Raw genomic sequence first — 15,707 nt, forward strand, 5'->3', positions numbered from 1 at the left:
CTGTTGAGGAGTTCGTGCTTTGAACTTGGTGCTGAAGAATACCTGCTGAGACCTCCGGCGGCTTCCCCTCTGAATTGTCACATGGGTAAGTTATAACAGCTGACTTCCTTTCACCTACTTTGGTGTTTCTAGGGTCTCTACCTCAAGGAGGCTTCTTTGCCCTTCTAATTGCTGAGGCCTTGTGGCTAGTAGCCTAATTTAATTAATCTTTTAACTCTCACCCGGTCCGGACCTTTGCTGACTGACAAGCAATTACACTGGGTTGTATAAATGTTATCACTTGATACCCATTTCCATATTATTCATTTTTGCTATACAGATTTTTTAAAACCTAAACCCCAAATCACATACCCATATATATGTTATAAGTGGTGTCATAGGTTTTGCTTTTGCAGTTCTACTCCCATAGTTTCATGTAGTTTTTAATGCAGGATATCAGGATTCGGTGAACTTGAGTAAGAAAAAAATATATCTTTATATTCAAAATGAAATTAATCATTTCTTTCAGTTATTAAACATTTCTTCATTATAAAAATATTTGAGATTGCAACAGAACTTCATAATATAGTCCATTAGAACTTCTGAGCTTGAAGAACTTAGAGTAATAATCATGAAGGAGAAGAAGCTTAGGGATTAAAGGATACATATTTTTTTCAAAATTCAAAGGTCCATCCTGTAGAGGAAGCCTTCAACTTTTTCCTGGCCCCAAATGGAAGAATTTAAACCAATAGTTAGAAAATGGAGAGAAATACATATTGCCTCAGTACATGAAGAAACTATGAGATACTTAGAGGTGTTCAAAAGTGGAATAACCTGCATTGGTGGGGATAAGTGGGATATAAGGACCATTCTCAGTAGAGGTCTTCAAGTGATCCTAAGGAAAGCTTGCCTGGAATGCTAAACCTGGAGTTCTTATTCAGGAATTCAACGTAAGTAGTGGATGACTTATAATGACCCTTACATATCTAAGAGTCTATAATTTCATGTATTCATACTAAAAGGTGCCAAATGATAGAGAAATAAGTAGAATCCTGATTCTGTGATCTTTTTTTCTTTTATAGCTTCCCCATGAGGGAACAACTAGTGTAATTCCTATGGAAAAAAACAACTATAAAACAACTCTTGGACTACTGAGGCAAAATAACAAGTATTTCCTTAGAGGATAGGCCACTTCTTTCCAATGTTTTATGAAAGGTTTTGGAATTGCAATTAGAGTCATGGTTCAGCAATCATTTTTCAAGAATATCTTGATGATTTATTGACCTACATGGGTATGATTCCTTTCACTTAATTCCAATTCCTTTCTCTCTTTCCTTCCTTTGAAATTGTAGTTAGGTAGCATGGTATGATTGAAAGAGAATGACCATGTTGATGAAGGGTCTAAGTTTGAATTTCAGCTCTGCCAATGACTACCCATTTGATATTAGCAAGTGACTTAACATCTCTCTGCATTTTCTCATCTGAAAATAAAGGAGTTGGATTAAAAGGCCCCTAAGGTCTCTTTCAGATCTTTATTTATGATCATATAGTACTTTCTTTACTATAGAAATTCTGACTTTGCTTCTTCTGGAGAAAATTCTTGAAAAAAAATGTATAGTCATCAAAGTTTGTCTTGGATGATTCAACTGTTTCTTTCTTTCTCCTTCCCTTTCTATGCTTCGTGGTGCTATTCCTCTTTAGTGCTTCAGTTTGAGTATGAATATTCTATCATGACACTTATCATGTCATTATCAAAAAATATTTTTAGGAAATAGTTTCATACCAGTTTGTGATACCAGTATATGAATTGAAATATCATAATTTCCTCTTTCTCTTCTATGGATTCCCATTGTAACCCTTAGGATTATCCTGGGATAGAAGCTCTTTATTCCCATACTCTAACCCCTACAAATATATGGAAGCATTAGGGAGTTATTTTCTGAGCCAAGCAAGTGTTCCAAGAGCCCCTGAAGTCATAGTTGTTGTCTATGTTATTCATGAAAAAAAAAACACTTTCTAATCTGTAACTTCTTAATATCTTAGTAAGATTCAGGAAGGATGAAACTGGCTCAACAATGTGACATTAATACAAACCTGCCTTCAGAGTTTAGAGAGCTGTCATTTGGGAAAGGAATACTTGTTCTGTTTGGCCCCAGAGTGCAGAACTAGGAAAAATGGGACAAAATTGAAGAGAGACAGATTTAGTGTTGCTATAAGGAAAACTTCCTAATAATGAGAGCCATCCAAAACTAGAATGGGTTGCCTAGAAAGGCAATTTTTCCCTATCAGTGGAAGTATATACAGAGATGTATAACCACTCCTCAGGTCTATATGTGCCAAATGATCTAGTAACATCTAACTCTGATTTTCTATGATTCTGAAATGTTCTTTTTTCTGCTTCTCACGGAAATATTAATAATCATGTATGGAGTTATTGTTTGTGATTAATAATAATAATAATTTTGATAACTGATATTTAAGTAGTACTAAGTATTTAACAATTATCATCTCATTTTATCCTCACAACAACCTTAAGAGACAGAATTATTGTTATCCCATTTTACATGGGGAAACTGAGGCAAATAGAGGTCACTTTCCCAGGATCACACAATTAATGTATAGCTGGATTTGAACTTAAGTCAGTATGAGTACTAAACAATAATGCTATATGTGTTATTAAATTAGCCTAATTTTAAAAAATCCTTGCCATCTTTATTAGAATCAATTTTAAGCATCATTTCTAAGGCAGAAGAGTGGTAAGGGCTAGACATTGGGGTTAAGGCCAGATTTGAATGCAATACTCCTGTCTCCAGGCCTGGCTTTCTATCCACTGACCCACCTAAATACCCCTCAGTTAGCCTATTAAAAATAGTTGCCACACTGAATCAGAGTAATGAGGAAATTGGAGAAATTAACATTTCCCTTCAACTCTGCCAGGCTCCAAGTGGAGTTAAGACATTTCAGAGAAATGAAAACAGATCTGATAATGAGTCCTATGGAAAAAAAGAAACATGTCCATGATACAGTGAAACTGTGGATATGTGTTTGTGTTTCAACTTTTCTTCCCTTTATACTTTCTATATCTCCAGTTAGTCTTTTATTTCATTCACCAGTCAGAAAAATGTTAATATCTGAGAAACCATAGAGTATAGAATACTAAAGCAAAAAACAAAACAAAACACACACACACACACACACACACACACACACAAAACCTATCATATACAGAGAGAACTATACTGATAAAAGAGACTGAGGCAAATTGTGTCATGGTGGATTGAATATCAGGTTGGGAGTCAAGAAAATTTGAGTAAAATATCTATCCTCAGACAGTAACTAGATGACTGACCAAGTCCCTTAATCTCCGTCTTAAATTTCTCATTGGTAAAAAAATAAGAGCTACTCTCAGAGTTGTTGTAAGGATCAAATAAGATAAAAATTATAAAACGTTTAGCACAGTGCCTGGCACAAAGGAAGTGCCACATAAATCTTAGTTACATTATTATTTTCATTATTGCTATTGATAATATTATCACTATTATGATTTTTAACAAGTGAGTGCAGTAACTTGGGGAATTGAAAACAGTCCCATTTATCTGGAATATGAAGTTCAGAAAGCGAGCAACATTTTCCTCTGAATAATGAAGAGATTGTAGTAATTGCTCTCCAAGATCCTTTCTACTTCTACTTTCTAGGAGTCAATTAACTCTATGGCATCAGACACAGTATAATTTCCTCCAGCTCAAGAAGGAAAAAAAAAAAACTAAATTAATCATTTTCTACTCTGTGCCTTAGTTTGCTCTTTCAAAAAATGGGGATACTAATGCTCTTGCTATCAACTTCATAGAGTTGTTGGGAAGACCAAATGAAAGAGGAGGGTAAAAAACAGTTGCAAAGGGCAGTGTGATTATTGGAGCCTTACAGCAATGTGAGCTGTTATTAGTTACTGGTCATTAAATGCCACCTTTGTGCAAAGCACCAGGCTAGATACTGGCTTTTGTTTTTGTTTGGAGATTTTTGTTTATGTTAGCTAAAGAACACCTGCTAGCTTAACTTATTATTACTTGTATTTCTACAGAAAATATGTCGGTAGCAAGCCTCACTGCTGGGCAGGTTGGCTGGTGAAACAAAAGTTCTTCTATGCCAGTAAATCAAGAAAAATGACAGTCCTAAAAATAGTTTTACCTATCTTGAGATAATTACAACCCTGGAGAATTAAAAGCTTTAAGTGGTACACACAGCCTTCTGCAACCTCCCGGGCATGATTCATCTCAAGCTAACCACACCCTCTTGGGGACCAGATGGCTAATTGCAAAAATCCCCTTACTATCCACTGAAAAACAAAAGGATAAGAAAGATACATTAGAAAAAAAAAACTTGTCAAAACCTCCCTTTCCTCCTCATAGAATCATAGAGATGGATAGAACCTCAGAGATCACCTAATCCAACCTCTCCTTAAAGTCTGAATCTCAGAATCTCAACGTAGGAAGCAATACTTTCGCCCAACTTACTGAACCTCTAAAGAATGAATCTCAGCGTTTCAGGCTAGAAAGGAATTTTCATAGTCATAGTAGAGATTCCAAATGGCATTTCCACATTGACATTGATTAATCCTCATCCAGTCTCTATTTAAAGATCTCTATACAAACAGGAATCTATCCCTGTTCCAAGCCTCCTCGTTTTATATTAGTTTGAGTAGGGCAGTTAAACAATATTTTTTTTAATTTTCTAGGTTTAGATTCTGACTGTGCATCTTATTATGCTTGCCGAATGAATTAATGTAATATAACAATAAATAATTAAAATTAAGTGCTTATTATTTGCCAATCAGTAATGGACATAAAAATGTAAAAGCAGGAAGTCTCTTTCCTCAAGGAAATTATATATTCTAATAAGAGGTTGAATATATAGGTACAGATATTTGTATGCATATATTACGTTACATAAACATACTTGTATACAGATATAAATACAAATATAGTATTAGGATTAGTTAGCCTCTAAGGACAAAGTAAGAATAGTGGGTAAGGTTTCTTAAAGGCCAGATAAATCTTAGGTAGAGTGATGGTTGGAATTTGGGGTAGTCAGAGTCAGTTGATGTTTTTCCAACTGCCAGTGGGGTCCTGGTGACTTTTGACCTAGGAGAAGGCTCATTTTTCTGTTCCCTGGAACACAGAAAAAAGCCCAGTGGCAAGTGAAGGAGGAGAAAAGGTTACAGTTTCTTCACTAAGTTTGTGGGGAAAATTAACAGAAAGGAGAAAGAGAGAAACTATTTTTTCTCTGAGTGACTGCTGAGAGGGCCAGGCCATTTTGTGGCCTGGTCAGGCTTTAAAAGCCTACCTAGGCCCAGAAGGGCTGGCAATGGGCAGAGACTGAGAGGATTTTCAACTGATTAGAAGCTGAAAGAGATTTAAAGAGACAGTAAATATATAATTAAGAAGATTAGTAATCTGCATAAGGTTATTTAGCATATTTTCAGGCTTTTTAGTGACAGATAATGAGTTTCAAGGGAAACCCTGAGCAGGAAGCAGGTCTATGAGGACCAGTGGGACTGGGATAAATTTAGACCCTTTTAGATTAAGGAATACTAATCCCCAAAACCCTTGTTTACCTTCCTTACCTTTCCTTAACATTTAATAGTTATTAAATAGAGATTTTTTTAATATATAACTCTAGCAGTTATCCTTGCATACTTGCCCAATCTATTACAACTAGTAAAGGAGATTCTGTATCCCAATTTCTACCCTTAACATTTCTATCTGTTCCTATTGTAACATTACTACCATTAACATTCTTGACTATTCCTATTTGTTACAATAGAGATATACATATGTTTGTAACATATATAGATAGATATAGATATAGATATGATTTCTGGCCAGAAATAATACTTTTGACTGAAGAGATACAAAGGTAATAAATGGGGACACAGGAGAAAAAGTTGACATATCTATTCTAATTTCAATGGTGATAATTTTATTATCCTCTATCTAGAAAGCAGCAGGTGAGGGGACAAGATGGGAAAGAGTTATAGAAATACAAGTGAGACACTGATCAGTTAGGACTATACTAGACTAAGCTGTATAGAACTAAAAATGATTAAGTCCTTTATTTCATGAACTTTGTTCTGCCATCAAGGAAGCTGGTGAGAAGATGGTCAAAAAATAAAATGTGTAACTATGCAAAAATCACTTAAACTTTCTCTATCTAAGTTATTTTATATAGAAAGAAAGGGACTTGGACTAGGTATTCTCTAATATATCACTTTAGGCTATAAATGTCACACTATTATCTTTTAAGTAGTCATTCAGCTTCTCTTTGAACATCTCCTTTTCCTTAAGAAATTCAAATCCCATTCTGAGAAATATAATCTCCATGGTTTTCCATTGCTAAATAGTATGAGAGTGATTTAGTAAAAAAGCGCCTTAAAGGAACTGGTGGCACAGTGGTACAGTGTTGTTCTTATAATCAGGAAGATGAGTTCAAATCTAAATTCAATGTCTTTTAATAATTAGGTTACTGGGGCAAATCATTTAACTTCTGGTTGCCTATGTCTCTTTAATTTTAATATAAGTATACTAATAACACCTACCTCTCAGTGGTGTTGTTGTGGATCAGATAAGATATTACAAAAACACTTAGCATGGTTTCTGGTAAATAATATTTTATAAATGTTCATTCTCTTTCCTTCCTTTGCCCTTAAGAAATTTATGGTCTTGGGAGTCTTAAAGGAGTTGCTACTGGAATTGTAATTACCATCAAATTCCAACTTGAAATGAAGGAGAAATTCACAATACCTCATGCTTGACCATTTGTCAGTCAATCTTTTCTTGGACACTCCTAAAGATGGGGAACTTGTTCCATTTTTAAGAATTTCTTAATATTATATGGGACATTCTTAAGGCCTCCCTCTAACTTCAGACCTCTTTTCCTATTTCACTATTCACATGGGAACTATTCAGAACAAACCAAATATTTCCATAACATAGCAGCCATTCAGATACTTACTACTAAATAAAGAACTGAAGAAATATGTGAAAGAACCTTAAGAAAGTAGAGTGATCTCCATATAAATGGAAAAGAAGAAGGAAGAGAAGAGAGAAGAAAGCAATAAAATTATTTTTTGAGTTTCTAATTTGAATTAGTTTAAATAATCAATAAAATTATGAAATCCTTATTAAACCATCAAACTTTAAGTCCTAAGAGTGATTAATCTTTCTATCTTCAATATTGTTCCATTGTAGCTATTTGGTTTAGAGTCAAGGATAATTATAAATGCTCTAAAGACTGGAAGTTGAGAAACTGTCAGAAAGTAATATAAGTTGTGTGCCTAATTCACATTATTGCTTTAAAGGAAATGTCAAAAATTAATAAGTAAAATATAAAGACAAGTTAATGCCACAACATTTAGAGACATTCATTTATTTATCTAAGAATTAATTAGCATAAAAAGTGTCTAAAATAACTAGTTATATTTTCCCTTTCAATATTTCAGTGGATCTTTGAACTTATTGACGTAGGTGGGTGGTATGCCTCCAACCCCAAAAGACATAGCCCGCTTTGGCTATGGATATTACTAGACTACATGGTATACCATGAGAGATTATGCAATAGTAATTTGAAGGATGATAACAAATTTATGATATAAAGATTTAGGCTGAAAAGTTGAATTAAATCTGTTGCACAGCATCTATCAGGAAGAACATACCTGTATCTGTGTGTGTGTGTGTGTGTGTGTGTGTGTGTGTGTGTGTAAGTGCCAACGAACATAGAATTTGAAGACCTTTATTCAAGATCTGTCTCATGACTATGGATGATAGGATAATAACAGGGTTATGAAAAAGGTATTTTATAAACCTTAAAGTTTAAATACATGTGATTTATATTCATATACCGTCTAACTCACAATGTTTCTGGGAACAAAATATTTTACAAACTGGAAAGTGAATATAAAAGTTGAGCTAATGATAAACAATGATTAAAATTACACTATTTAACTTCTTCCCCAAAGAAGGAATCATTATCTAAAGATGTCTAAAATAATTTATGTGTTCATGTGTATGTATATGTATATATACATAAAACAGTCTGTGTATACATATATTTTAATTGCCCTATCCCAACAGCCATGACATATGCCAAATTGCTTTGTATGATTCTAATCCATGTCTTCCTATAAATTCAATGTATATGATCATATCTCTCCTCTTTTCTTCTTTTCCTCTTCTTTCCTTACCCCTATTTCCATTGAATTATGGAATAATATGGACTAGAATCTCATGCAATGAAAGCAGACATGGATATACTATAATCGTTAGGAGAAAAGGATACTCCTACCCACACCAATAAATTCAGAGATTTATTGAAGTATTTGAAAGGAGAAAAATAACCAGCTATTTTAGCGTCATTTGATACTGGTATATTTTTTGGGCAAAAGATGAATCTCTTTTAAAAATTATGTCATTAACTCATATTTCACTTACCAGTTTACAAATATTTTCTTTAAAGCAACATTATGAAGTAGGTTGTGCAAGGACAATAAATCACAATGCATTTATACCTTGAGGTACAAAGAATACCTTTTTTTCAAAGCTCTCTTATTATCCTATCGATCATCGTCATATGCCTAATAAATATAAGCCAGATCTTGATAGAGTTCTTCATATTCCAAGTTTATTGTTGTATACACACACACACACACACACACACACACACACACACACACACACACACACACACACCCTCATCTCACAGGTTCTTCCTGGTACATTCTATACAACAGATTCAAATAAACTTTTCCATCTTTATAAAATATTAAATATATCAAGGTCCTATGTGTAACATCAATGGGGAATATACCAATGAGTTAAACAGTATCTGACCTGAAAGGAGTTTTAACTTTTATCATAATTTATATTGTCTAGGTTTTCACGTAATCAAATATAACTTCTCTTCATGGTTAGTCCAGTTTAGTTTAGAAGTTTAGTAGTCCAATAAATCACAAATTTACATGACAATATAATGGAAACTCTACAATTTTATTATTTACCACAATGGAAATAGAACCATCAAATCCAAAAAACTGAAGAAAGTTGGGAAAACCATCAGACCATACAGGTACATTCTAAATAGCATCTTTTATGAATATGGATTGGAAGTGATAAATAGATTTAAGAGATTAGATCTGGTAGATAGATATCCTGGAGAACTATGGACAGAGTATCACAATGTTGTAAAGGAGGCAACAATAACAACAAAAGAATTTTGAAAGTAAAAGAATAGTGAAAAGCAACATGGTTGCCTAATGAGACATTAAAAATAACTAAGAGAAGGGAGCAGCTGGGTAGCTCAGTGGATTGAGATTCAGGCCTAGAGACTGGAGGTCCTAGGTTTAAATCCTGCCTCAGACACTTCCCAGCTATGTGACCCTGGGCAATTCACTTGACCCCCATTGCCCACCCTTACCACTGTTCCACCTATGAGCCAATACACAGAAGTTAAGGGTTTAAAAATAATTTTTAAACATTTATTAATATTCATTTTTAACATGGTTACATGATTGATGCTCCTACTTTCCCCAACCCCCCCCAAACCCTCCCCACCCGTGGCCAATGCACATTTCCACTGGTTTTACCATGTGTCATTGATGAAGACCTATTTCCAAATTGTTGTTAGTTGCATTGGTGAGGTAGTTTCAAGTAGACATCCCCAATCATGTCCGCCTCAACCCATGCATTCAAACAGTTGTTTTCCTTCTATGTTTCCTCTCTTGCAGTTCTTTCTCTGAATGTGGGTAGCGTTCTTTACCATAAATCCCTCAGAATTGTCCTGGGTCATTGAATTGCTGTTGGTACAGAAGTCCATTGCATTCAGTTTTACCATAGCATATCAGTCTCTGTGTACAATGTTCTTCTGGCTCCGCTCCTTTCACTCTGCATCAGTTCCTGGAGGTCTTTCCAGTTCACCTGGAACTCCTCCAGTTTATTATTCCTTTTAGCACAATAGTATTCCATCACCAGCATATAACACAATTTGTTCAGCCATTCCCCAATTGAAGGACATACCCTCCTTTTCCAGTTTTTTGCCACCACAAAAAGCACAGCTATAAATATTTTCATACAAGTCTGTTTATCTATGATCTCTTTGGGGTACAAACCCAACAATGATATGGCTGGATCAAAGGACAGGCATTCTTTTAGAGCCCTTTGAGCATAGTTCCAAATTGCCATCCAGAATGGTTGGATCAGTTCACAACTCCACCAGCAATGCAATATCCCCTCCAGCATTCATTACTCTCCCCTTCTTTCATTTTAGCCAATCTGCTAAGTGTGAGGTGGTACCTCAGAGTTGTTTTGATTTGCATTTCTCTAATTATTAGAGATTTGAAACACTTTCTCATGTGCTTATTGATACTTATGATTTCTTTACCTGAAAATTGCCTATTCATGTCTCTTGCCCATTTATCAATTGGGGAATGGATTGATTTTTTATACAATTGATTTAACTCCTTGTATAAGTAATTAGACCCCTGTCAGAGTTTTTTGTTATAAAGATTTTTTCCCAATTTGTTGTTTCCTTTCTGATTTTTACTACATTGTTTTTGTTTGTACAAAAGATTTTTTAGTTTAATATAATCAAATCCATTTAATTTATATTTTGTAATTTTCTCTAACTCTTGCTTGGTTTTAAAATCTTTCCTTTCCCAGAGATCCCAGAGATCTCTATGTTCACTTAACTTATTTATAGTTTCCCTCTCTTGGTGTAGGGCGTGAGATGTTGATCTAAACCTAATCTCTCCCATATTGTTTTCCAAACTTCCCAGCATTTTTTGTCAAATAGTGGATTCATGTACCAAAAGTTGGGCTCTTTGGGTTTATCATACACTATCTTGCTGATGTCATTTACCTCAAGTCTATTCCACTGATCCTCCCTTCTGTCTCTTAGCCAGTACCATATTGTTGTTTTTTTAAATTTTTTTTTAAACCTTAACTTCTGTGCATTGACTCATAGGTGGAAGAGTGGTAAGGGTAGGCAATGGGGGTCAAATGACTTGCCCAGGGTCACACAGCTGGGAAGAGTCTGAGGCCGAATTTGAACCTAGGACCTCCCGTCTCTAGGCCTGGCTCTCAATCCACTGAGCTACCCAGCTGCCCTACCATATTGTTTTGATGACTGCTCCATTATAGTATAGTTTAATATCTGGTACTGCTGGCCCCCTTCCTTCACTTTTTTTTTCATTATTTCCCTTGATATTCTTGATCTTTTGTTATTCCAAATGAACTTTGTTATAGTTTTTCCTAATTCAGGAAAGACGTTTTTTGGTAGTTTGATAGGTATGGTGATAAATAGATAAATTAATTTGGTTAGAATAGCCATTTTTATTATGTTAGCTCGTCCTACCCATGAGCAATCAATGTTTTTTCCAATTATTTAGGTCTTGTTTTATTTGTTTGGAAAGTGTTTTGTAGTTATTTTCGTATAATTCTTGTGATTGTTTTGGTAGATAGGTGCCTAAGTATTTTATATTGTCTAGGGTGATTTTAAATGGTGTTTCTCTTTCTACCTCTTGCTGCTGTGATGTGTTGGAAATATATAGGAATGCTGATGATTTATGTGCATTTATTTTGTATCCTGCAACTTTGCTAAAGTTGTTAATTATTTCTACAAGCTTCTTAGTTAATTCTCTAGGATTTTTTAAGTAGACCATCATATCATCTGCAAAGAGTGATATCTTAGTCTCCTCATTGCCTATTTTGATACCTTCAATTTCTTTTTCTTCTCTAATTGCTACTGCTAGTGTTTCTAGTACTATGTTGAATAATAGAGGTGATAATGGGAATCCTTGTTTCACTCCTGATCTTATTGGGAAGGCTTCTAATTTATCCCCATTGCATATGATGCTTGTTGATGGTTTTAGATATATACTGTTTATTATTTTTAGGAAAGGTCCTTCTACTCCTATACTTTCTCGTGTTTTCAGTAGGAATGGGTGTTGTATTTTGTCAAAGGCTTTTTCAGCATCTATTGAGATAATCATGTGATTTTTGTTTGTTAGATTGTTGATATGGTCAATTATGCAGATGGTTTTCCTAATGTTGGACCATCCTTGCATTCCTGGTATAAATCCCACCTGATCATGGTGGATGATCCTCTTAATTACTTGAAGGAGTCTCTTTGCTAGTATTCTATTTAAGATTTTTGCATCTATGTTCATTAGGGAGATTGGTCTGTAGTTTTCTTTCTCTGTTTTTGGTCTACCTGGCTTTGGAATCAGTACCATATTTGTGTCATAAAAGGAATTTGGTAGGACTCCTTCTTTGCTTATTATATCAAATAATTTGTATAGCATTGGGATTAGTTGCTCTTTGAATGTCTGATAGAATTCACTTGTGAATCCATCAGGCCCTGGTGATTTTTTCATAGGGAGTCCTTTGAAGCCTTGTTAATTTCTTTTTCTGATATGGGATTATTTAGGTATTCTATTTCTTCTGCTGTTAATATAGGCAATTTATATTTTTGTAAATATTCATCCATATCTCCTAGATTGTTATATTTATTGCTATATAATTGGGCAAAATAGTTTTTAATGATTGCCTTAATTTCCCCTTCATTAGAGGAGAGGTCTCCCTTTCCATCTTTTATGCTGTCAATTTGGTTTTCTTCTTTCCTTTTTTTAATTAGATTGAACAGTACTTTGTCTATTTTATCTGTTTTTTCAAAATACCAACTTCTAGACTTATTTATTAATTCAATAGTTCTTTTACTTTCAATTTTATTAATTTCTTTCTTGATTTTTACTATTGCTAATCTAGTTTTCATTTGGGGATTTTAATTTGCTCTCTTTCTAGTTTTTTTAAGTGGCCTGCTTAATTAATTAATCTCTGCCCTCCCTAATTTGTTAATATATGCACTCAAGGATATAAATTTCCCCTGAGTACTCCTTTGGTTGCATCCCATAGAGTTTGGTAGGATGTCTCATCATTGTCATTCTCTTTAATGAAATTCTTGATTGTTTCTATGATTTCTTCTTTGACTAGCTGGTTTTGGAGAATCATATTATTTAATTTCCAATTGGTTTTTGATTTGCCTGTCCAGGAGCTCTAACTAGTTATTATTTTATTGCATTATGATCTGAGAAGGTTACATTTATTATTTCTGCTCTTTTGCATTTGTTCGCAATGTTTCTATGCCCTATTACATGGTCAATCTTTGTGAATGTACCATGTGCAGCTGAAAAGAAGGTGTATTCCTTTTTGTCCCTATTTATTTTTCTCCACATATCAATTAAATCTAATTTTTCTAGGCCTTCATTCACCTCTCTTACCTCTTTCTTATTTATTTTTTGGTTTGATTTATCTAGATCTGAAAGAGGAATATTTAGATCTCCCACTAGTATGGTTTTACTATCTATTTCCTTCTTAAGCTCTGCCAGTTTCTCCTTTATGAATTTGGATGCTATGCCACTTGGTGCATACATATTGAGCAATGTTATTTCCTCATTGTCTATACTGTCTTTAAACAGGATGTAATGACCTTCCCTGTCTTTTTTAATCATATCTATTTTTACTTTGGCTTTGTCAGAAATCATAATAGCCACTCCTGCCTTCTTTTTCTCATTTGACACCCAAAAGATTTTGCTCAAGCCCTTTTCCTTAAACTTGTGTGTGTCTACCTGCCTCATATGTGTTTCTTGTAGACAACATATGGTAGGATTTTGGTTTATAATCCACTCTATTTGCTTCTGTTTTATGAGGGAGTTCATCCCATTCACATTCAGAGTTATAATTATCAGTTGTGCATTAGATGACATTTTCTTATCCTCTCCTAGTTCTACCCCTTCTTCTTCCACTATTTCCTTTTAAACCAGTGATTTGCTTTAAGCCGGTATCCCTTATTCCCTCCCTTGATTAACTTCCCTTTCTACACCCTCCCTTATTATTCCTCTTTTTTATTTTAAAGGCCTAATAAATTCTCTCCCCCTTATTCTCCTCTCCCTTTTTTGACCTCCACACTCCCCTGTTCCCCTTGGTTCATCTTTTCTGGATTTCTCAGTAGAGTTAGGTAGAGTTTTATATCCCAATGGATATAGCTACTCTTCCCTGTCAGGGTTAATTACGCTGAGAGTAAGGTTTAAATATTACCTCTTAATGCTGTCTTCCTCTCCTTCTTATAATAGTATTCATCACCTCCCCTTCCCATGCCCTCTTTGTGTGTAATAAATTATCCTATTTTTCTTATTCATTCAAGTTTCTCTTGGTGTCCCCTACTATTCACCCCCCCTCTTTCCCACCCCTCATATCATCTTAGACCATTTAGTATTCCAACCTCTCCCTATGTATTATTCTTCTGATTACTACAATAGTGAATACTATAATAGTGAATAGAGTTCACTACAGAGAATTATACATAGCATTTCTCCACATAGGAATACAGATAATTAGATCTTATTGAAGCCCTTAAAGGGGCAAATTTAAACAATATGAGTTTTCTCTCTTTCCTCTCTGTTTCTCATTTACCTTTTCATGTTTCTCTTGATTTTTGTGATTGGATATCAAACTTTCCATTTAATCCTGGTCTTTTCTGTGTAAATACTTGGAAATCTTCTATCTTATTGAATACCCAAACTTTCCCCTGGAAGTATATAGTTAGTTTGGATGGGTGGGTGACCTGTGGTTGAAGACCTAGTTCTCTTGCCTTTCTGAATATCATATTCCAAGCCTTGCAGTCTTTTAGTGTGGAGGCTGCCAGATCCTGTGTGATCCTGATTGGTTCTCCTTGATGTTTGAATTGTCTCTTTCTGGCTTCTTGTAACATTTTTTTTCTTTTACTTGGAAACTCTTGAATTTGGCTATTATATTCCTGGGGGTTGTCTTTTCTGGGTCTAGTGTAGAGGGTGATCTATGGATCCTTTCAATGTCTATATTGCCCTCTTGTTGTAGAACTTCCAGGCAATTTTTCTGAATAATTTCTTTTAGTATGGAGTCCAAATTTCTATTAATTTCTGCTTTTTCAGGAAGACCAATGATCCTCAAATTCTCTCTTCTAGACCTGTTTTCTTGGTCTGTCACTTTCTCGTTGAGATATTTCATGTTTCTTTCTATTTTATCAGTCTTTTGACTTCGTTTTATTTGTTCTTGCTGTCTTGAGAGATCATTAGCTTCTAATTGCTCAATTCTAGCCTTTAGGGACTGGTTTTTGGCTATAATCTTTTGGTTTTCCTTTTCAGTCTGGTCATTTCTGGTGTTCAATTTGCTTATCACTTCATTTTATTTCTGAGCCTCACTTTCCAATTGCAAGATTCTGTCTTTTAAACTGTCATTTTCTTGCCAGATCTCTTCCATCCTCATCATCTCAGATTTGAACTCTTCAATAGCTTGTGACCAGTTTTCATTATTTTGGGAAGGTTTGGATATGATTACTTGTTTGTTCTCCTCTGCTGTTTCCTCTGTTGTCTGGATTTTCTCTGTGTAAAAGTTGTCAAGTGTTACAGATTTCTTCTTGATGATCATTCTCTTCTGGGGTTTCCGATTTTGGCTTGCCATTGTTGTTAGCCCTGTGCCTTCTCCATTTTATCCTCACACTCAGGGTCTGTCTGCACTCTCAAGGCTCCTGAGGTCTCAGGTCTCGTTATTCTCGGGGTCAAGCCTTCTGGTGGACCCCCGCCACCCCCTCCTGCCCGAGGCTCCTTCAACAGTCTCAGGTTGCTGCTTCCACAGCCGTGCTCCCAT

This window comes from Gracilinanus agilis, chromosome 3 (genome assembly GCF_016433145.1).
Source record: "Gracilinanus agilis isolate LMUSP501 chromosome 3, AgileGrace, whole genome shotgun sequence".
Lineage (NCBI taxonomy): Eukaryota > Metazoa > Chordata > Mammalia > Didelphimorphia > Didelphidae > Gracilinanus > Gracilinanus agilis.